Consider the following 22499-nt stretch of genomic DNA (forward strand, 5'->3'; position numbering starts at 1 on the left):
TAATATTTTGTAGTGAGTCAACTTGGATGACTTTCATCTAGGACAAACATTGCTCACAGAGATGATCATTCAATTATGTGGAGGTGTTGCCATATGAAATTTTCTACACTTCACTCAGTTTCCATAGAGTTAGTCATTGGCCATTATGGATACACTTAACTTTGTTCTTGGTCTACAGAAATTTTCAGTGAGACATGCTGATATTGTCAGGTGACTGCTTGTCAGTCGAGCATACTTTTATATTTCTATCAGTACTTACACTCACAAATGGTTGCCACCATAGTGAGGGAGTGGGGCCATGCTACACTGGCTCAATTGTTGTCACTCTTCCCACTGGTTTCCCATCCACCTTCAATATGCTAAGTTTAGGACCTCATGCCTTGCTAAGATATAGTCTGTTCATTTTTTTTTTTACCAAGTTCTGATTGTCACATTTCCCTGTCCACTACCAGCTATGGAGGGTGGAGCTTCGACAATGCTAGCTAGCTGGCAGAACATCAGGAAAATCATCAAACAAACATAAGCTGAAGAACCCACCGCAGAAGCCAATAGGAAGCTAGTAAACAAGTGGCCAGAAAAGCCTTAATAATTTTGTATTTATTATTGTGCCATATTCCCTCAGTCATACATACCATTCTACCAATCATACTTGCAGAGGCCGAAGAACCCATGGTAGAAGCCAATAGGCAGTTTGTAAACAAGTGGCTACAAAGGTCTTAATAATTTTGTATTTACTTTTGTGCCATATTCCCTCAGTCATACATAGCATTCTACCAATTATACTCGCAGAGGATTACATTAGATTACTAGCATTCAGAAACTCAGTTGTCTCATATAGATCAAGTTGATATTGAGTGGAAACCACTCCTGATTATCGTAGGATTCACAAAAATGTTCTTCAACACATTGCATCTCTGCAGGATGTTGTCTGGGAGTCTGCTACTGTCATGGAGGTGCCAATGACTGCAAAATACATGTTTCGTTTGAATGTTTGAGCTCTGCTGGAAAATATCCAAAGGCAACTTACAGGTGCCTCATTAATATGATGTGTTAGAAATGCCTAGAAAAATACTGGAATAATGGAATGAGTAAGGGTACTACTCACTGTATTTACCATTTTGCAGTCACAGGCACATAAATGACAATTAAATCATTGATGAACTGTAGGACATCATCATTATCTACATTATTAAGTGACTAAGCTGTCTAATGGCTTGCAGCGACAATGAAAATGTGATTTTCAGTGTGAACTAATTTAAAAATTTGAAATGCCAACATAATCCACTCATTATGAGGTTGTGTGAAGGTTCAACACAGTAAGAGAAGTATTACAGTTATAAATTGTGTATATATCTTGAAACAGTGTAGCTCACTGTATGCAAATACTCCAACTATATTCGTCCAGTATCTGAGAATGAGAGCACGTCATGATTAACAAAAAACTCTACATATAATTTTGAACCCTTATGAAATTTTTCCTCACTGACGCAACCCACAAAATGATGAAAGGCAAAATGTTTATCACTTGCTACAGTTTTCGCTGTAAATGCAGTAAAATTGTGGCATCAGGCAATACATTGTAATTGATTTCTTCTTTGCTGCTAACTATGTCCACAACATGTTTTGCAGACAGTGTCCATGTATAGCACTGACTGTACCTGTAAAATTACACAAATCAGAAAAAGTTTTGCATCATCTTGGTTCCAAGAGTTCCGGAACCTGTACAGAAAATTGGAATAGAGATCAACATAAACATCATTTCCACCCCTTTTATTGCTCATGTTGTACCACCATTCAGCAAGACCTTCAGAGGTGGTGGTCCAGATTGCTGTACCCACTGGTACCTCTAATACCCAGTAACACATCCTCTTGCTTTGATACATGCCTGTATCCATCGTGATACACTATCCACAAGTTCATCAAGGCATTGTTGGTCCAGATTGTCCTACTGCTCAATGGCGATTCAGTGTAGATCCCTCAGAGTGGTGGGCTGGTCACGTCGTCCATAAACAGCCCTTTTCAATCTATCCCAGGCAGGTTCGATAGGGTTCATGTCTGGAGAACATGCTGGCCTAACCTTGTCAAGTGATGTCGTTACCCTGAAGGAAGTCATTCAAAAGATGTTCACAAGGGGGGAACGAATTGTCATCCATGAAGATGAATGCCTCACCAATATGCTGCCGATAGGGTTGCACTGTCGGTCGGAGGATGCCATTCACATATCATGAAGCCATTATGGTGCCTTCCATGACCACCAGTGGCGTACGTCGGCCCCGTGTAATGCCACCCCAAAATAGCAGGGAACCTCCTAATTGTTGCACTTGCTGGACGGTGTGTCTAAGGCATTCAGCCTGACCAGGTTGCCTCCAAACACATCTACGACGATTGTCTGGTTGAAGGCATATGCGACACTCACCAGTGAAGAGAACGTGATGCCAATCCTGAGCAGTCCATTTGGCACATTGTTGGGTCCATCCGTACCGTGCTACATGGTGTCATGGTTGCAAAGATGTCCTGTCTCTTGGTATGTCCTCCATGTCTGAACAACGTCGCTTTGGTTCACTCTGAGATGCCTGCACACTTCCCTTGTTGAGAACCCTTCCTGGCACAAAGTAACAATGCGGACACGATCAAACCATGGTATTGACCGTCTAGGATTTTTTGAACTACAGACAGCATGAGCCATGTACTTCCTTCCTGGTGGAATGACTGGAACTGATCGGCTATTGGACTCCCTCCGTCTATTAGGTGCTGCTCATGCGTGGTTGTTTACATCTTTGGGCGGATTTAGTGACATCTCTGAACAGTCAAAGGGAGTGTGTCTGTGATACAATACACACAGTCAACATCTATCTTCAGGAGTTCTGTGAATCAGGGTAATGTAGAACTTTTTTGATGTGTGTATATCAATGTATGACACGTGATTCATAAGATATAAAGTCATGAGCATTGAGATGCATGAAAAACTACCTTTTGCTAAAAATAGAGTGTACATCATCTAGAATATACTCATCCAGTGCCTGAAAATGAGAGCAGTAGAGACTTCCAACAAACTTTAAACATAATTTCAACCATTTTCTAACTTGTTTCGTGCTTACATGCTTAAAACCAAATATTTAACACATTAACTCATATGAAGAGTTATCAGAATTCTAAAGCCATTTTTTTTAAAAAAAAAGCATTGGAGTGTGATTCTTTAAAGAACTGAGAGTTTACTGGGTCTGAACTAACAAGCAACAAGCAAACCATGTGTGGCTTCATTGTCACAGCTGACAACATTGTGTCAGGAGTGCAGCCTAATTGGGGCGAGTGGTTGTCTTGGGAGGGGTGGGTGCGAGAAACAAGGAGGAGGAGAGAGGTGGAAGGAAGGGAAACTTGTAGCGGGAAGGAAGAAGCAGCAAAGGAATGAGGCAGGAATGTGTTGCCAGTGTGCCTGCCCTAGAGCAGACTGGACAAACTGCACGTGGCACATAATGAAGTGGTGGAGTGGGTTGGGAAGGGGAGATAGAACAGAGGAAGAGGAGGACTGCAAAGAGAACAATGAGTGTGCAGTTTGTCTAATCAGCTTTTGTACTCCTATGTGTAAACAGTGTGTTGCACATTGGAGTACTTACATATAAAAACAATATTCTTGCCTTACACAGAGATCTATGTCCATCTATGTTCTCCTTGATATTTGAGGAGCTGTGTTTCGCAAGGCTACATCAGCACTTTTGTGCAATTCTTCATCTGTTTTGTACTTGCATTGAGCCACATAAGACTTGATTATTCCACTGAATTGTCTGGTGTGGTAAGGTCCAGACTTCATAGTGGCCATTTCAGTGGGGTGGGAGATGCTTCTGAACCACACCCAATCCAGATACCTCGAAACTGGTCATCAATGAATGTACACACCTGCTTAGGCGTCATAATGGTTGCAAACTGTGCTAGAACTCCATCCTGCTGTAAATGCATGTCTTCCAACTGAGGTACTAATCCTATTTTCAAATAAGAACTATCATTCAAATACCCTACAAAACAATACAGTCCAAACAGATATTGTGGTGACATTTCAGCCCAAATCATACTGTGACATGGGTTCCTTTACGATATTTTTACGTAATGAGGATTTTTCTTAGGCCAGGCAATAACATTCCTCCTGTGTGAACTGTGATACGTCCCACTTTCAAATATAATTCTTGAGCAAGGCACATCATTGTTAACAAAGCACAGCAGAGTGCAACTCACTGCTCCATGTCATTGTTAGATAACAAACACTGGTCTAAATCCTTTCATTTTCAACAATATTATGAGAAGTATGGATGACATGGTGGGGGTGAGGGAAGTTGTACTGCTGCTTGTGGAAGCTTGCATGAACATGGTGGAGCCAGGATATTGCTGCTAGGTGCCCTCAAGAGGTGGGAGGGGTTGGGGGGGTGGGGGGAGGGGGGGGAGGAAAAGGAGAGAAATAGAGAAAGGGAAAAAGGGTAGTGGGTGCATTGGCAGTATAAAAGGTTGTGTATTACTGGAATGGGATAGATCAGCTGAGGACAGGGACTAGTGAAGGCTGTGACCAGGGGAGTTACAGAAGTGAAGGATATCTAGCAGAGAGACACCCCACCTGTGCAATTCGGAAAAAAGTGCAGATGGGTTGAAGAATACCGATGGTGTAAACTGTGAAGCAGTAACTGAAATGAAGCACACTGCGTTGCATAACATGTTTAGCAACTAGGTTCTCTAGCTGTCTTTTGGCCACAGTTTGTTGGTAGACATTCATTTGGACAGACAGCTTATTGGTTGTTATGTCCACATAGAAAGCAGCACAGTGGTTGCACTCACCTGTTTCAGATTCGTTGGTGTCTGTTTGTGACCTGGGCTGTGAGTAAGGACACACTATCCACATTCCTCCAGAATCTCAATACCTTCTCCTCACATTCATTTCACTTGGTCCTCCTCATTCCAACAAGCCACCATCCTTGATGTTGACCTCCACCACTGGGGTGTCTACATTGTTACCTCAGTCCATATCAAACTTACCAATCACCAGCAGTACCTCCACTTTGACAGCTGCAACCTATCCCATGCCAAGAAATCCCTTTCATATGGACTTGGCACCAGTGGTTGTCCCACCTGTAGCTATGAGTAGTCCCTATCCAAATAACCAAGGGTCTCACTGAGGCCAACGCAGACCAAAATTACCTTCCCAGCCTTGTACAGAAAAGAATCTCTTGTGCACTGTTTCTCCAGCCACCTACCACCTCCCACATACCCATTGTCTAGCCACAAAGGAGCACTGCCTTTGTTACTCAGTACCACCTAGCACTGGGGCAATTGAATCACATTCTCTGCCAGGGTTTTGACTACCACTCATAATGCCCTGAAATTAGGAATATCCTTGCCACCCCTCCCAAAGTGGTATTGTGCCACCCACAAAAACTATGCAATATCCTTGTTCATCCTTGCTCCACCCCCGTTCCCAACCCCATGTCTCAAGGCCCAGGAACCTACAATAGCCCTAGATGCAATACCAGTCCATTACATTCGCCCAACACCACCTACTCCAATCAGGTAACAGCATATCCTAACCCATCAATGGCAGGGCTACCTGTGAAAGCAGTCATGTGATCTACAAACAAAGCTTCAATCACTGTACACCTCTCTATGTGGACATGACAACCAACAAGCTATGTGTCTGAATGAAAGGCCACCATCGAAGTGTGGCCAAGAGACAGCTGAACCACCCAATTGTCAAACATGCTGCCCACTGTTATGTGCTTCACTTCAATAACTGCTTCACAGCCTGTGCCATCTGGATCCTTGCTACCAAAACCTGCTTTTCTGAGTAATGCAGATGGAAACTCCCCCTGTAATATATTCTATGTTCCTATAATCCCCTGGCCTCATCCTTCACTAGCCCCCGTCCTCTGCTTACCTCTCCCTGTACCTCCTCCCACTCCAGCAGTATACAGCCTTCTACTGCACAACTGTACCCACTAGACCTTTTCCCCTTCTTTACTTCCATCCTTTTCTACTCCCCTCGCCCAAAACATTAAGACTGCACTTAGCAGCTCTACCTTGTCCCCACCATCATGCCTCCCCCCACCTCTATCCTGCTATCCCTCCCCCTCCCCACCCCATGCCTCCTCCTTACCCACACACCCACGTCAGATTACTGCTCCTATCAGATGCAGTTACTGTCCTCAGTCTGGCCACAAAAGCCAGAAACAGTGGTCATGTGTGTGTGTGAGATGTGCTTGTGTGAATGTGTGTGCAATTTCTAGGAAGAAGCCTTTTGGTGTGTGTGTGAGATGTGCTTGTGTGAATGTGTGTGCATTTTCTAGGAAGAAGCCTTTTGGCCAAAAAGCTTAAATGTATAGGAGTGTTTTTGTTATGCCTGTTTGCAACTCAGCATCTTATTTATAAGGTGAGTAGCAATCTATTCTTTTCATAATATTGTTTTCATTCCACTCTGGACTTCCCATTGCTTGATTTTGCCTAACGGTTTTTCTTCTGTCCCATAACCCTATGCTCTTTCCTCTCTAATTCATTACTTTACTCATTGTCTGATCTTTTCTTTCTCTTGTTTCCTGTGGTTTCAAATGGCATACACTCTGACATACGAGCCACTCAGTATTAATGGTCTCATCTGCATGCAACACATGGCTATGTGACCACGCGGATTTTTGGTGCAGCATCTAGTGGCCACTTGCTTCCTGCTGACATAATTATTCCTAGATCTTCAAATTGATCACATTTTCTTCCTCACTCACTCGGAATTTCGCATGTTATTTTCTCCAGCTTCGTGTACCACATGCACTTGTTGAACCTCGATCAACCAAGACCTCCACCCCTCTCTTTTCCCTTGTTCTTCTTATTTCAGCACACATATACTAACCGCACTGAGTCCATTCTGACCTGCAGTCACCAATTTCACACATATCCACCTACTGGCCTGTACCGCACTATTATCGTCTTTTTATTTATTTATCTCTTTGATCTTATTGTGTTTTCATGTCGATTTTAGTACGTTTTCGCCTTTCATTATGGGCCCTACTCCCTCAAGGTTCACATTTTTTGTCCACATTTCATCCTTTCCGTCCTTTTTGTGAGATATTTCCCACGTATTTTTACGAATTTTATGTATTTTTGCGAGTTTTCCCCCATATTTTTATATATTTAGTATTCCTACGTTTTTAAAATCCTCCAATATGAATCCTCGTCCCTTTCATCTGCACAACACAGAAAAGTTTCTCTGTCTTAGCTGGAACCCAGTACTACATACTGTTCCTGCGTTGTGGCTTAGCTCATGGAATCCACTCAAAGTGCCTGACCATCAAATTACCCATTTCTAGCTGCAACCTCTCCTTCCACAATGATGTCTCTCAGTTCGAATTCCGTTGGTCCTTAGCGCTCACCAACCCAGTCCTGCGAAACCATGTAAACCGGGCTCAAACCTACTTGCAGTATCTCCTTTCAATCCATAAAACTCTCCTATTCTTCAATCCCAAATTCCTACATCCCATCTCTCGTATGGAAACTCTTGCCCTCCAGGACCTAGAGCAGCATACAAGGCGTTATCTCAAAAAATTCTCGAGTGTGTTCACCTCCTACTCCCATCTTGGACTATCACTATCCACTACCTCTACAAGAGCCTCCAACCTCCCCTCATAGCTGCGAAACCCTGCCTTGCAGACCTTATTCATTTACAACATCTTCAGGAACTCCCTCCCACCAACATACAGAGGCCAGAACCTATACAGACCTGAAACACAGCCCTGAACCTCTCACCCAAAAGCCTTAGTCCTACAGAAGTATGAGTCTTTTCCAAAACCTTACTTTTTTGCTCCACTCCCAGATTCAATCATGCTGCAGTTCTTAAAGGCCAACGGCGGCTTTGCTGCAGTGGCAACACCGGTTCCCGTCAGACAGTGATGAATTCAGGGGGTGGCCCAGAGGGGAAAGTCCCCCTCCCCCGGAAACTGGGAAATCCCCCCCCCCCTGAGAAATTCATATCTATAGTTGTAGTGAAACATAAAAATTATCACCTAGTCTGTTAACTTGTGCCGTTGTGACAACATTTAAACTACGCCAGCTGCTGTTGCTAACGAAGTTTGGAGTCAACTATGGAGAAGTCGTAATGACATGCAGTTTTTACAAGCAAAATGATTGTGTAACACAATAGGTGGCGGCTGGTCCCTATAATTTGGTTTCGTTACTTATCGGTTCGGTTTGGAACACTTAGCGTCGATTGTTCTGTTTATTATCATTATTATTATTATTATTATTATTATTGCCAACACCAAAAAATTAGCAGTTGCTGTATGATAAATGTGTGGTAAAGCTAAGCATTGCAAGGTGTGTTGGCAACGCCGATTGTGGAATAAGTCAGCCTTTCCTCTCTCATGTCTTCCATCAGCGCACCTCCAATCGGCTTAACGTGTAAGCTAATCCCTTAGCTACGCAGCCCACCCTCGGTGCGAAATTTATTCTTATCCGCCACTCGTATATACTTGATTTGCCCTTAGAATAAATCTGATGTCGAAAAACGCGTCCCCAGGTATTGCTACAGATCTGACACTATAAAAGATTGTTTTAATTTTTTTCTTGCATTACTGGGAATATTTCCAAGATTTAACAGCCATATAGATTTTTCCTAATCGATGAGTCCAAAGCTCAAACCAAATATTTGTGTACACTTGACAATGATTTTCGCAGTGTCAATGGGGATACACAATTTTTGCCTAAAGAAGCGGTACCACGAGTGGGACGTTTGGCAATGCTGCTCTATGAGTATAATCTAAGCTTCCATTGTTGTATAAAAACACAATGCATTGTTGAAACTGTTGTAACGTTGTAACAGTCAGTCGACAGGTTACTATGGAAGTGTGATGTGATTATGTAGTGTACTACATGCAGTCTTCGTCAGTTCATAACATGAAAAGAAGCGTTAGTGCCGAAATGCAGTGTTGAAACAACAAACTTTAATTTCTTTCTTTTCTAATAAAAGATAGTGTATTGCAAAAGACAAAGACGAGTGTGAGTATACTGAAAGAAGTGCTAGTGATTGTGACGATGAATTTGCATAGGTCTACCAAGTCTTCAGTTTCCATTCGACAGTTTTCAAACGATAAATGTGCTATTTCTGGCCTATCCGTAAATTGCAATTCTAAACTAAGTATTGAACGCGAGATTAAGTATCAGCAAAAATGGGAGTGTAAGTACAATTGGTTGTACTTTGATCATGAGTGGGGTGGGGCTTTCTGCAAATTGTGTGAAATGCATTTAAAACACGATATCGAAGCTCTACAGAAAACAGGAGGAGTGTTCATTTCTGTACCTTTCACTAAATTTATAAAAGCTACCAGAAGCATGGGAAAACTAGAAAAGCACGCCAACTCAGAAAAACATGCAAGAACCGTTGCACTTGAAAATGGTAGATTACAGGGATTAAACGCTCCAATTCATACACAGATATTTAAACAAAATGAAAATGTAAAAGCATTGTCATCGTTAATTCGAAGTCTGTATTTCCTTAGTAAGGAAGAAATACCCCACACAACAAAATATGAGCCTCTAATTCGTAAGGTAGTACCGAAAAGCGACATTAATCTTGAAACGTGGTTAAAATTTCAGAGCGAAAGGTCCACATATCTTAGTAAGTATACTGCGTCAGAATTGTTGACTTATTTGCGAGAGTCTTTAGACTTTCAAGATGAAACACTTCTCCATGACAAATATTTTTCATTAATGGCAGACGAATCTACAAATGTTTCCAACCAAAGTGAACTGCCTTTGGTAGTGGTTGTATTCATCACTGGAGACGTTTATGCGAAATTACATATATTCTTGTAATCCCAGAGTCTGTAGATGGGTGTAGGAAAGCTAGCAAGCAAGCAGGTCGGGACCAGAAACAGTAACCTCTATGTGGCGAGGAGAATCACCCCCGAATTTGTAGAACAGTTCTGAGAGTGACTTTGGTCCACTGAGTGCACTCTGGTCACGCGACATGGGGATGGGGGGGGGGGGGGGGGGGCGGGGGGGATGACCGCCCAACCTCGAGGTGAATATCTAGTGCAGTGAAGAGTATACCTATGGTGCATATGCTTATGCTATCTGTCTTTGTGGTATATAGACACATGTCTGGCAGTCCATAGTTATATGCATGATACAAAAGGGGCGTTTTTGTATGACGCAGGATACGAACTGTATGTTTACTACATCGACAAGGTGGAGATCAGTTTCATGCTCTAATATTCAAGTTTCTGTCCTCAGTGGCAAAGCAGTGTAATTGGGTAAGAGTCTTTATATATTTGACAATGTGTAGGCCACTTTGCAGCGTATATTTGTCAGTTTAATATGGTTATCTGTACAAAGTAGTTTTGCCACTGAAATTCTCGTCTGCAGAAATAAAAAAAAAAAAGGTGGACAGTGCTTCCACACCTGCATCATAATTAGTTTGGAGGGTAAATTCAGTAAGATCCAATCAGAATGCTCCAATCATTCACAAGACATCCTTCATGCTGGGGCATAGGAGCATCTACAAACTGATTCGAATAAGATGGAGTTATGAGAAAGCAAGTGTTCAAAGACAAGTATGAAGCAGACCATCCATGCCGTCACTCATCCGCCACTGTCTCATTAGGACATTTCCAGACCAGTAGCTGTAGGATACCGAAAATTCCCGTCATTTTTCTCTTCTGTAGGACAGTGCTTCGAATTCTGTTTGCGTAATCATCATGATTTTCCCCCCCATCTGTGCTTTGACTGTGGTCTCTTTCCAGACCACATGAATGCTTTTATGATTAATGGTGTTTTCACGAGTGGTGAGAACGTTTAACGTTTCTGAGACATATGTTGACAGCATGACGCCACGATTTTCAGGAAGGAAACACGTAGTGTCTCGTTAGGACCATCGGGAAGAACGCAATCGGTGATATTGTGGGCTATTTTCGTAAATGATGTTCTGGGCTATTTTCGTAAACAGGTCCTGGTCTCTGTGTGAACATTTTGCTGCAATGCGTCAGCCAAGCTGGGCAGGTTAGCACGTGTACACAGCTAGATGCAGCTCACATGTCGAGTTTGGATCGCTAGGGACAATGTACCCTTTACCATTCTAGGAAGCATTGGAACAGGTTTCTGTAATGCAGCCTGTGATGTCAGTATCCACAGGTAGAGAAGTATCGCGCCAGCAATGGTAAATAAGCGTGTACAGGCTGGAGGCGTTTTGCGCATGGGACCAGCATGAGCGCGCTGCCCGGTGTGGGCACCATGGAGTTCTGTAGGGGGGGGGGGGGGGTAGTTTGCTGATACATCGCGCTGCGCTTGACTGTAGTTGTAAAGCGATTTTACGTGCAATGAGTGTTTGTGCAGTGCATTATTTTCGGCTGTTTAAGCGCTATGAGCGTTGTGTGCCTTTGCATGGCGTTACACATGCATTATTTTTTGACAATTTATGAGTTGTTTTCGGGTCTGTTGCATTATTTTGTGAGCAGGTGTACAGGCTGTGCAATGCATTATTTCGACAGTTTATGAGCTGTTTTCGTGTCTGTACATCGGTGTACTGCATTATTTCGGTGATTTACAAGTATTTTGCAGGTCTGTAGGCTATGCAATGCATGATTTCGACAGTTTATAATTAACGAGCGTGTCTGCAGAGCGTTTTACATGGATTATTTCGGTGATCTACGGGTAGTTTGCAGATCTGTAGGGTGTGTTATGCATTATTTCAGTAATTTACAGGTTGTTTACGTTTCTGTACATCAGTGTACTTCATTATTTCAGTGATTTACGAGTAGTTTGCAGGTCTATAGACTATTTACTGAGACCCCAAGCACACCAGAGTGAGTGCTTTGTGTCAGTGTAACGAATAAACTACGTGAAATCCATCGCTAAATAAATTGTTCCAAAATAAATAAAGTACAGTCCTTCATCTCTCCAGCAGCCCAGAACAGGCTGAGTCCTTTTCCTGCCATTTTTCCCGCAGACCGCTATCCTGGATTATATCACGGAACGGACGACACTGCTCTGTAGTGGCAGAACTGTGTACGACCGTTGGACTCCAGACTTCATGGTGAACACACAGGATGGAGCTACTGCCTCAAATTGTTTAAATAAACACTGCATGAAAAATAAAGACTTGGGTCCATCCTATCCAGGAGCCCAGTACAGGCTGAGTCCTTTCCCAGCCAATTCTTAGGAAGAGGTGGCGGCTGAATGACTTAGGTTAGTGGAGGTAGCCCAAGAGTCCTATTTTTCGCCATTTTCTTAGGTTAGTGGAGGTAACTGTGGGGTGTTGTATTGTCCTGCTGGAATTTGACCTTCCTACCATTGTCTGGGGGATGGAGGGAGAGATGGAGGGGGGAGGGGTAGGTTTGTGGAGGTAGCCCAATTGACATATCTTCCACCCAAAATTTGAACATCCTGCCCTGATGTCATTGTGACGTTGCCATCTATATTGCCCCAATCTTGGATCCGCCATCTTGAATAAATTTGGCAACAGTGGAGAGTGGGATAGAACATACTTTGTTCCACTGCTCATGTACTGTAAGCCCTTTTCTTCTATGTGGTGAACAGTGGTTTCTACAGTATGGATACGGTTTTTAAAAGCTGGCATTTGATTTGTTCCTACTTCTCACCAGCAGATGATACACACCCAGGTGGAATGACAAGTCATTCAGCAGTTCCCTAATAGACAGCGCTGCTTTGCATCAGCTAGCATGCTAGCAGCAAGTCAGGAAGACTGAGAAACCATTAACTTTTATTGAAAGTGTTGATTTAACACAAAGAACAAGAAGACATTCATAATTCAAAGAAAATAAATGTGGGTACATCATTGAACGTTGTTGCTATATGATAGGAAATAGGCTATGTGTTTTCATTGTTCCTCAGATTAAAATTTAGTAGTCTCACTTATTTCATACATTGGTAGTTCTGTTGTGTGTCTGTACCTTTTCGTATCAACAGTACTAGATGTGCTTAGAGCGAAACCTGGAATATGAAGTTTTTAGTTAAAATGTTGTAAGCAGTGGTAGGGATGAACTGATTAGTGAAGAATGTTCTGCTGTGCCCTGTCACATGTGAGGTGTTATTGTCAGCTTGTCTTGTTATTGTGTTGTAGAAAGGAAAAATGTAAGTTGTCTAATATTTAAATCATTATCTTGTAGTACATGGTATTGCTGATTACCTCAAACTTCCATGAATGTATTTATTTTATCACAAGATCCACTGAATTTTTTAACTGAAAACCGTGTATTCTTCCCTCATCTTTGTTTGGAAGATCAACTTGTGAAAGTATGAAAGGGAGCACCAAGCCCCTCTATTAAAAGTCTTATGGAAAATTTGTAAGACGTTTCAAAACACAATGGTTCAATTCAAAACCATGGTTACGTGGCAACGTTGCAAGAAACAAACTTCTTGTTTTTTACAGCATACTATTTGGAATGGATAACGACAGTTTTCAACAGCGTAAGTGGTGAGTAGGCGAAGAGATCAGTACAAGCACACGAAACAGTGGATGTCTCAACTAGAAGTTAAATGAGTGTAATTTTTCGATTTGCAGTTAACTAATCTGGAGAAACACAAGAGAGATTCATAGGGTTTTATTAGGCATCCAAAGACCGGAGTGCACGAGTCATAGCCACTGTTTTGCTACAAGTGCTAAGCAGTTGTAATATCGATTATAACTGTGGTGTCACCGCCAGACACCACACTTGCTAGGTGGTAGATTAAATCGGCCGCGGTCCATTTAGTACATGTCGGACCCGCGTGTCGCCACTGTGTGATCGCAGACCTAGCGCCACCACAAGGCAGGTCTCGTGATACGAACAAGCACTCGCCCCAGTTGTACGGACGACCTAGCTAGCGACTAGATGTACGAAGCCTTTCTCTCTCATTAGCCGAGAGACAGAATAGCCTTCAGCTAAGTTAATGGCTACGAACTAGCAAGGCGCCATTAGCCTTACAGTGATTGTAATTAAAGTCTCCTGTGTATAGTCAAGAGCGATGTACCACAATGATTGATTAAAGATAAGTATTAATCCAGCTACGTACTTTTCTTCATAGCATTAATTACGTAGCCTGTTCCAGTACTTCACGCCCGTCTGCGTTAGTCTAGCGTGCATTTTCAGCCATCTCGAGCTTCAAGGTGTTGGCCCAGCTGCCGACACATCAATAACAAATTAGTGTACCAGCAATCATACGACTGCTGCAGTGCAATGGTAGGGAAAAATTTTGGTGTCCATTGTATTGTGAAACAAACATACCCTCATGCTCTCTCTGTCCACTGCTACACTTATTGGTTGAAGCTAGTCGTCATCTATATTTGTAAAAAGAATTACGCAAGTAAAAATTTTTGTGGCGGATCTATCAGGATTTCACGCATTTTCTAGCCATTTTGGTGAAAGAAGTGAATTTGTGAGGGAAAGGGGATTTAAACTATCACGTCGTTGTGAAAAATGGTAGAATTTTCATTCACGCACTGCAGAAACCATTATTCTTCACATTACGGACCAGAGAGCAGCATTTAATGATGTGAAAAACAATGAAGGGTGGGATGATAATTCTTTACATTAAGCAATGGGGCTAAATTGTGTACTAGATGGTCAAACTTTTCGTTTTCTACTACAGCTGTAGAATTCGAGTTTCTAGCATACAAGTATCTTGTTTGACATCTTGCAAAGTAAAACTGTGGACATAAGACTCTGTAAGCTTAAATTTGAATCTGCATTATGGCTGTTGAAAGACCGAGTTGGGAGGAAATTTTTTTGAAATGTATATTGGTTGTTAAGAGTCTTATAAATTTAACAGGAGTATCAGAAATTAATTTTAACGAAACAGAAACAAATATTCAGAAACTGCGATAATTGACACAGTAGTAGCAAACATGGAAATTAGACTCCAGGACTTCCATAAAACGGATCTTGCAGAACTTATAAATGGGAAAGAGTTCTTAGGTTACAGTAGGCCAAAAATTTTCCAGATAAGTTAAAACGAAAAAATACTTAGAATATATCCTTTCTTTGTTAGTGAAAAACAGAAAGGAGGACTTATGCTTGTTTACAGCAGTAAGGATCAACGACTACAACCTCAGGATCTCCTTAAATTCATGACAAACAATGGATTAAAAAACGTTTTCTCCGAATATATGAAATTACTATCGTTGGTTTATACAATGCCAGCAACCATTGCGTCTTGCGGAAGAAGCATGGGTACATTAAAACGCTTTAAAACCTACTTCCGCAACACAATCGCAAATGAGATGTAAAACTTGGCTGTTTTGGCTATGGAGAAGAAAACTCTGAAATCTTCAACCATACAGCAGGATTTCATATCTCGTGTTATCGATGTTTACACCCAGAAAAGGACAGGAGGGTGGAACTAGTCTATAAAAAGATGGAACAGAAGGATGGTACCAGTTCATAAAAAGATGGAACAATGAGTTACTATGTGTCATATTTTTATTAATGTGTAGCTGCTTAATATTTTTATGCATTTATTTATAACAATTTCTGTAGTAGTTTCTATCTTAGCAAAAACATGTGGCTAATCTACTTTTGCAGTCTTTCTGTTTTACAAGTTTTTGTATTCAGATTTTTTCCTTTTTTCGAAATTCACAATTCTCAGCCTAGCTTACAAAAAATTCTGCTGTCAAAAACTCCCAACAGGATTATGGGATGATGGAGAGTCACAGGAAGCTGTCCAAGTGCTCCATGTCAACACCCCAGCGTATTCTACACAGGATTCTATTAAGCATCTGCTTCTTTAATCTATCAAATTTTGCTTTGAGCCTCTATTCTCTTTCTTCCTTCATATTCGTATAAAGAAACCATTGTGTGACACAGTTCTGGTACTTACAGAATGACAACGTGGTGATTTTCGAGCTGGAACGTCCCTTGAACAGCCAAAATGCAGATGTCTATAGCCAAGGACTGCATCAAGTCATTCCTTGTCAGGGAAAACTGTCGTGTTAATGAGTGAATGTGTAGAGGGTGAACGTTATCACCAGGTTCCATGGTCATTGGTTGATTTTTTGAGGTGATAATTAAAACTTCATGACTTTCCGTCATAGCCGTTTCCGTTTTGTGATAATTTAGTACTGTGATTTATTGTGGATAAACACATAAATAATGGACTAATTTTTATGAATGACAAAACTGTGATTTCAAAATAGATGTTGTTTGATGCTCTGTATTTCGAAGGATTAACTGAAAACAATTAAATAAACATCTGCAAACTTTTCTCGTTACAACTTCCCTGGATTCATACCAGAATTGCATTTGTTTATAGCATACAGAGCATTCTTCAGTGTAAATACAGTTAACAGATAACAGCCTCGATTGCCAAAGGTTAATAAGTTGCTGCAGCTTTTTGCAAAATGGAGTTTACAAGGGCCATGCCTAGTAAGACACTAGGGAGTAAATCAGTTAAGAAGGTTAGGGGAGTGTTTCTGCTAGTAGAATAGATACGTAGTTGTTAGCATCTCACTTACAGAGTGAACTAACGTCACTTGGTTCCAGTAAGATGGACATAGAGAGAATATGGACAAAGTTCAAGCAGATTGTAAATCACGGTATGGAGAGCTATGTGCCTAGTAAGTGCATAAAGGATGGAAAAGGCTCACCATGGTTTAATAACGAAATTCGAAAGATGCTGAGGAAGCAGAGGCTGTTGCAGTCTCGGTTCAAAAGAGAATGCACAAACGACAACAAGTAAAGGTTAGTAGCGATTCGTGCATCTATGCAACGATCTATGCACAAAGCATACAACGACACCGTCATACCTCAGCAAAAGACCTGCAGAGAAGTGAAAAAAATTCTGGTCCTATGTAAAATCGCTAAGCGGGTCTGAGGATTCCATTCAGCCCCATGTTGACCAGTCTGGTGCGGCAGTTGAAGATAGCAAAATGAAAGCGCAAGTTTTAAATTATGCTTTCAAGAAAAGGTTCACACAGGAGAATGGTACGAACATACCATCATTTGACCATTGACAGACTCCTCTGTTGACGACTTTGTAATGAGCATCCCTGGTGCAGAGAAACAACTCAAAGATTTGAAAGCAAATAAGTCACTATGTCCGGATGGAATCCCAATTCAGTTTTACAGAGAGTACTCTATGGCATTGGTTCCTTACGTAGCTTGCATTTATCGCGAATCTCACGCCTGTCACATAGTCCCAAGCGACTGAGAAAAAGCGCAGTTGATTCCTGTATATAAGAAGCGCAAAAGAACAGACGCATACAATTACAGACCAATATCCTTACCTTCGATTTGCTGCAGAATCCTTGAACTTATTCTCAGTTCGAATACGACAAATTTTCTTGAGACTGAGAAGCTTATGTCCACGAATCAGTATGGTTTGAGAGAGTAACGGTCGTGCGAAACTCAGTTTTCTCATATGACATATTGCGATTTTTGGATGAAGCGCAAAAGCCAGATTCCGTATTTCTAGATTTCTGGAAAGTATTTGAGACGGTGCCCCATTACAGGCTGTTAACGAAGGTATGGGCATGTGGAGTAAGTTCACAAATACGTGAGTGGCTCGAAGACTTCTTAAGGAAGAGAACCAGTATGTTATCCTCGACAGCGAATGTTCATCAGAGACAGGGGTGACGTCAGAAGTGCCACAAGGAAGTGTAGCACGACCACTGTTATTCTCTATTTACATAAACGATTTGGCTGCCAGGGTGGGCAGCAATCTGTGGTTGTTTACCGATGGTGCTGTGGTGTACATAAGGTGTTGAGGATGAGTGACTGAAGGAAGATATAAGACGACTTAGACAAAATTTTCATTCGGTGTGATGCATGGCAACTAGATCTAAATATGGAAAAATGTAAGTTAATGCGGATGAGTAGGAAGAATAAATCTGTAATGTTTGGTTATAGTATTGAAAATGTCCTGCTTTACACAATCAAGTCATTTAAATTTTTGGGCATAATGTTGAAAAGCGTTATGAAATGGAACAAACATGTGAGAGCTCTGGTACGGAAGGTGAATGGTCGATTTCGATTTATTGGGAGAATTTTAGGAAACAGTGGTTCTCCTATAAAGGAGACCACATATAGGACGCTGGTGCGACCTATTCTTGAATACTGCTCGACTGTTTGGATCTATACCAGATCAGACTGGAACAGGACATCAAAGGAATTAGAGGTGGGCTGGTAAATTTGTTACCAGTAGGTTCGAACAACACGCAGGTGTTATGGAGATGCTTCGGGATCTCAATTGTGAATTCCTGGAAGAAAGGCGACATTCTTATCAAAGAACGCTACTGAGAAAACTTAGAGAACCAGCATCGGAAGCTGACTGCCGAAAGATTCTACTGCCACTGTGATTTGTCTTCTCCGTTGTTTTCTAATCTTTCTGATTATTTCACCAGCCAGTGCAGTAATGTAAGTAAGCTGTTTAGGTTTCTATGTTGGCAACGCCACGTAGCGCTCTGTATGAAAATCACTGGATGTGCTGTGTGCAGTCTGTGGCTGGTTGGCATTGTTGTAATATTCGCTATTGTAGTGTTGGGCAGTTGGCTGTTAACAGCGCGTAGCGTGGCGCAGTTGGAGGTGAGCCGCCAGCAGTGGTGGATGTGGGGAGAGAAATCGCGGAGTTTTGAGAGCGGATGATCTGGACGTGTGTCCATCAGAGACAGTAAATTTGTAAGACTGAATGTCATGAACTGCTATATATATTATGACTTTTGAACACTATTAAGGTAAATACATTGTTTGTTCTCTATCTAAATCTTTCATTTGCTAACTATGCCTATCAGTAGTTAGTGCCTTCAGTAGTTTGAATCTTTTATTTAGCTGGCAGTAGTGGCGCTCGCTGTATTGCAGTAGTTCGAGTAATGAAGATTTTTGTGAGGTAAGTGATTCTTGAAGGGTATAGGTTATTGTTAGTCAGGGCCATTCTTTTGTATGGATTGTTGAAAGTCAGATTGTGTTGCGCTAAAAATATTGTGTGTCAGTTGAGTGTTGATTAGAATAAGTAAAGAGGGTAACGTCTGAGTACGTTCAGTTTTGCTCAGCTGTTTGAAAAGCAAATAACGTAAGAGGTTTTCCAGCACAGTAATTCATAAATTTTTCTAATGGGACATTTCATATGTCGACCCTTAGCCGAGGATACCTCGCTGGAATCTTCTGATTTTTTCTTGTAGTTTGTGTAATTAGTGTAGCTTTTGTTTATTGCTAGCGCGTAATTATAGAGAGAATTTCCTTTGTAGTTGTAGTTTTTCATTATTGTACAGTAAAACAGCTGTGGCATGCATGTAGATTTGCACCAAGTATTTCGCAGCTGCGCTTGCAATTACCGAGATATTATTTTCAATGCTATGTTAATGTGTTTTCTTATTTTGCTCTTCAAATAGTGCTTTTCTGTGTTATCGTGTGAAATATTGTGACAATAATGGCATGTGAAAAACGTAATACTAGGCTCCAAAGTAAACTGAGAAATGATAGTGAAGACGAAAGCAGTGTGTCAGCACCACTGTGTAATGAATTAACAGACATTCAAAGTAGTGATTTGGTAATTGTGCATAGGGAAATGGAGCGGGCGTCAAATAATGGTGTAGACAGTGAAACAATTAGTGAACAGGGAAGCATTATCGATCGATCGGTCGGCAACAGCTCGCCACAGGAATCCGAAATGACAGGACACAATCTCGCAAATACTGTAGATTCAGGTTTTGGGTCCTCACTGTTTTCTCAAATAAGTCAAGTCACATTTTTTGCTTGTCAAAATGTGAATGTTGCCGGTGCAAATGCACTGCCGAAAAGCACTGAGGAACATGTTTCAGACACCAGTGCATTGTTATTACAATTAATACAACAAATGGGACAAAATCTTTTAAAGTTAGACACCACGCTTGAAGAAACACGTGAAGATTTAACTACTGAGTTACATAACATCGAATCGAAATGTCAAGAAGTCTGTAATGACGTAAAAACACAAATTTGTGAGCATTTTCAACCTATTTTTCGCGGCATGAAAATGCATTACAGAATCATGAAGCAGCCATAAAAGAACTGCAAAGTATTGTTCATGAAAATCACGAGACCTTGCGGGCTAAAATTGACTCAGTTGCATCTACCGATTCGGTTAAGCTACTTGCAAAAACTCAGGAAAACTTAAAGGACACAGTAGATACTCTGAAAATTGGTTCAGAAAGACACATAGAGGAAATTAGTTCATTATCAGAGAAAGTAGTCGGACTTTCGGATCATCTAAATAAAAGAGTCAAACTACTGAAGGCACTAACTACTGATAGGCATAGTTAGCAAATGAAAGATTTTGATATAGAACAAACAATGTATTTACCTTAATAGTGTTCAAAAGTCATAACATATAGCGGTTCATGACATTCAGTCTTACAAATTTACTGTCTCTGATGGACACACGTCCAAATCATCCGCTCTCAAAACTCCGCGATTTCTCTCCCCACATCCACCACTGCTGGCGGCTCACCTCCTACTGCGCAACGCTACGCGCTGTTAACAGCTAACTGCCCAACACTACAATAGCGAATATTACAACAATGCCAACCAGCCACAGACTGCACACAGCACATCCAGTGATTTTCATACAGAGCGCTACATGGCGTTACCAACATAAAAACCTAAACAGCCTACTTACAGTAATTTCGAAAATGGGTTTAGTTATAAAGTCGCGTAATAATTCTCGCCGTGAAGCAATGTTGCGACAATAGAAATATACGCAAGTGGCAACTGCGCCACAAAATATTAATAAAATATAAGTAATGATTAACACCAGACTGACTGCAACAGCGAGAAAAGGCGCGTATATTCGCGAGTGAGTGGTCTGTCTAATAACTACTGCATTTGGGGATACTGGTAACAAATTGTAATCATTGTAAAAGTCACTCACATAAGACGAGCGCACTGGAGAGGTGGACATATGTATTTTCTTAGACTTACCTTTCCTTGTGGCCTGATCGCAAACGATATCGGTTATAGTGGAAATAAGAATCAGATAAAAATTACAATAAAAGGAATCGGACTTCTTTATAAAGAGAAATATAAAAATTGCAGGTACTAGTGTTGCGGCAAATGACCAAACCAAAAAATGAAAATGACTGCCACACAGTAAGAAAAGGGCTTGTTCACCTACCTCAATTTTTGTACTGCGCCGTCATGAAGATCGCTGCTGCTATCTGTATCCATCTCGTATAAATAAAGACAATATTGGTCCAGGGAGAATGTGTTATTAGGCTTCCATAAATGACGATAAACAAAGAGATTTCGTTTTGACTTAAACGGGTGAGTATACAAACAAACTTTCATAAATGTAGTACCAGGTTTCAAATATATGTCTACACATTATGACAAACAAGAACAGAACAGAAGACTACTACTAAAGCTAATAATTAAAGATTGGAATTATGTCATTGTCCCTCAGATTCTATCAGTGCTCTGACTTATCTATGATTGGCCGATCGATATCTGGCAAACTGGTTTATCAAGAGATATTGAAAAAGTATCTCCACACTGCCAACATAAATTGGGTGTAAGGACCATGAAGATAAGATATGAGAAATTAGGGCTCATACTGCAGTAGATCTTTTAAGGGCAAAGGAAAAATTTGTATGGAATAAATATGCTGAGGAGTGGCAAAGAATTAATTTAGTACATGTGGTAGGTGTAAGACATAATACCTTAGATAATTTTTATTTCTAAAACAAGCGACAAAAACTTTCAGTTATTATTCTTCTGTTCTGTATGTTAGACTTTTGAGAGGAATGTCTTAGTGTAATCTACAAGTTGCTGTAGAATCATTTAGTTAATGAAGTAAGTCATCAAAAGTATCAGTGTTTTATTTAAGATGACTGTACACCATACCTAATTTCTTCTGTCATAAACAGTTTGTATAATAATATTTTGCAGCAATCAGTGTGAAGATAATTGACGAAGGATAATGGCTATTAACTAATATTACTATAATATGTATCCTTTCAGACCAGCAACCTGTATGTTTTAAATATCAAAGTCTGATGTTTCCTTGTCCAGCGAATGTATGTTACAAAATAACATTTTAATTGTTTTATTTACGAGATTATCCCTTCGAGGCTTCGCAAAAATTACTGAAAAGAAAGTCTCCATAAAAGTCAGGCAAAGCTATGTTAGTATTAAAACGGAATTTCTATTTGAGAGACCGCAACCTAAACCAGTAATATGTATATTTATCTCGTTTCACGAATGAGCCATCCTTTAATATGGAGGCATATAGACAGTTGTTTTTCCCTCGCTCTGTTTAAGAGTGGAACAGGAAAGGAAATGACTTTTGGGTTGAGCAATCTTTATTTAATGTCGACTTATTCAGAAAGATTTGCTGTGTTCATTCTGTAAACACTAGACAAGGAAACAGTATGCACTAGGATAACACTTCTTGGAGCATCCTACAGAAACGTGATTCAGTTTTTAGTAGACATCTGTAAGATGTGGAAAGGTGCCTGATGAACATTAGATGTTCAAATGTTGGAAGTATCCTTCCAATAGACTCAGTTTAGTATACAA

The sequence above is a fragment of the Schistocerca piceifrons genome, chromosome 2 (genome assembly GCF_021461385.2).
Source record: "Schistocerca piceifrons isolate TAMUIC-IGC-003096 chromosome 2, iqSchPice1.1, whole genome shotgun sequence".
NCBI classification, from domain to species: domain Eukaryota; kingdom Metazoa; phylum Arthropoda; class Insecta; order Orthoptera; family Acrididae; genus Schistocerca; species Schistocerca piceifrons.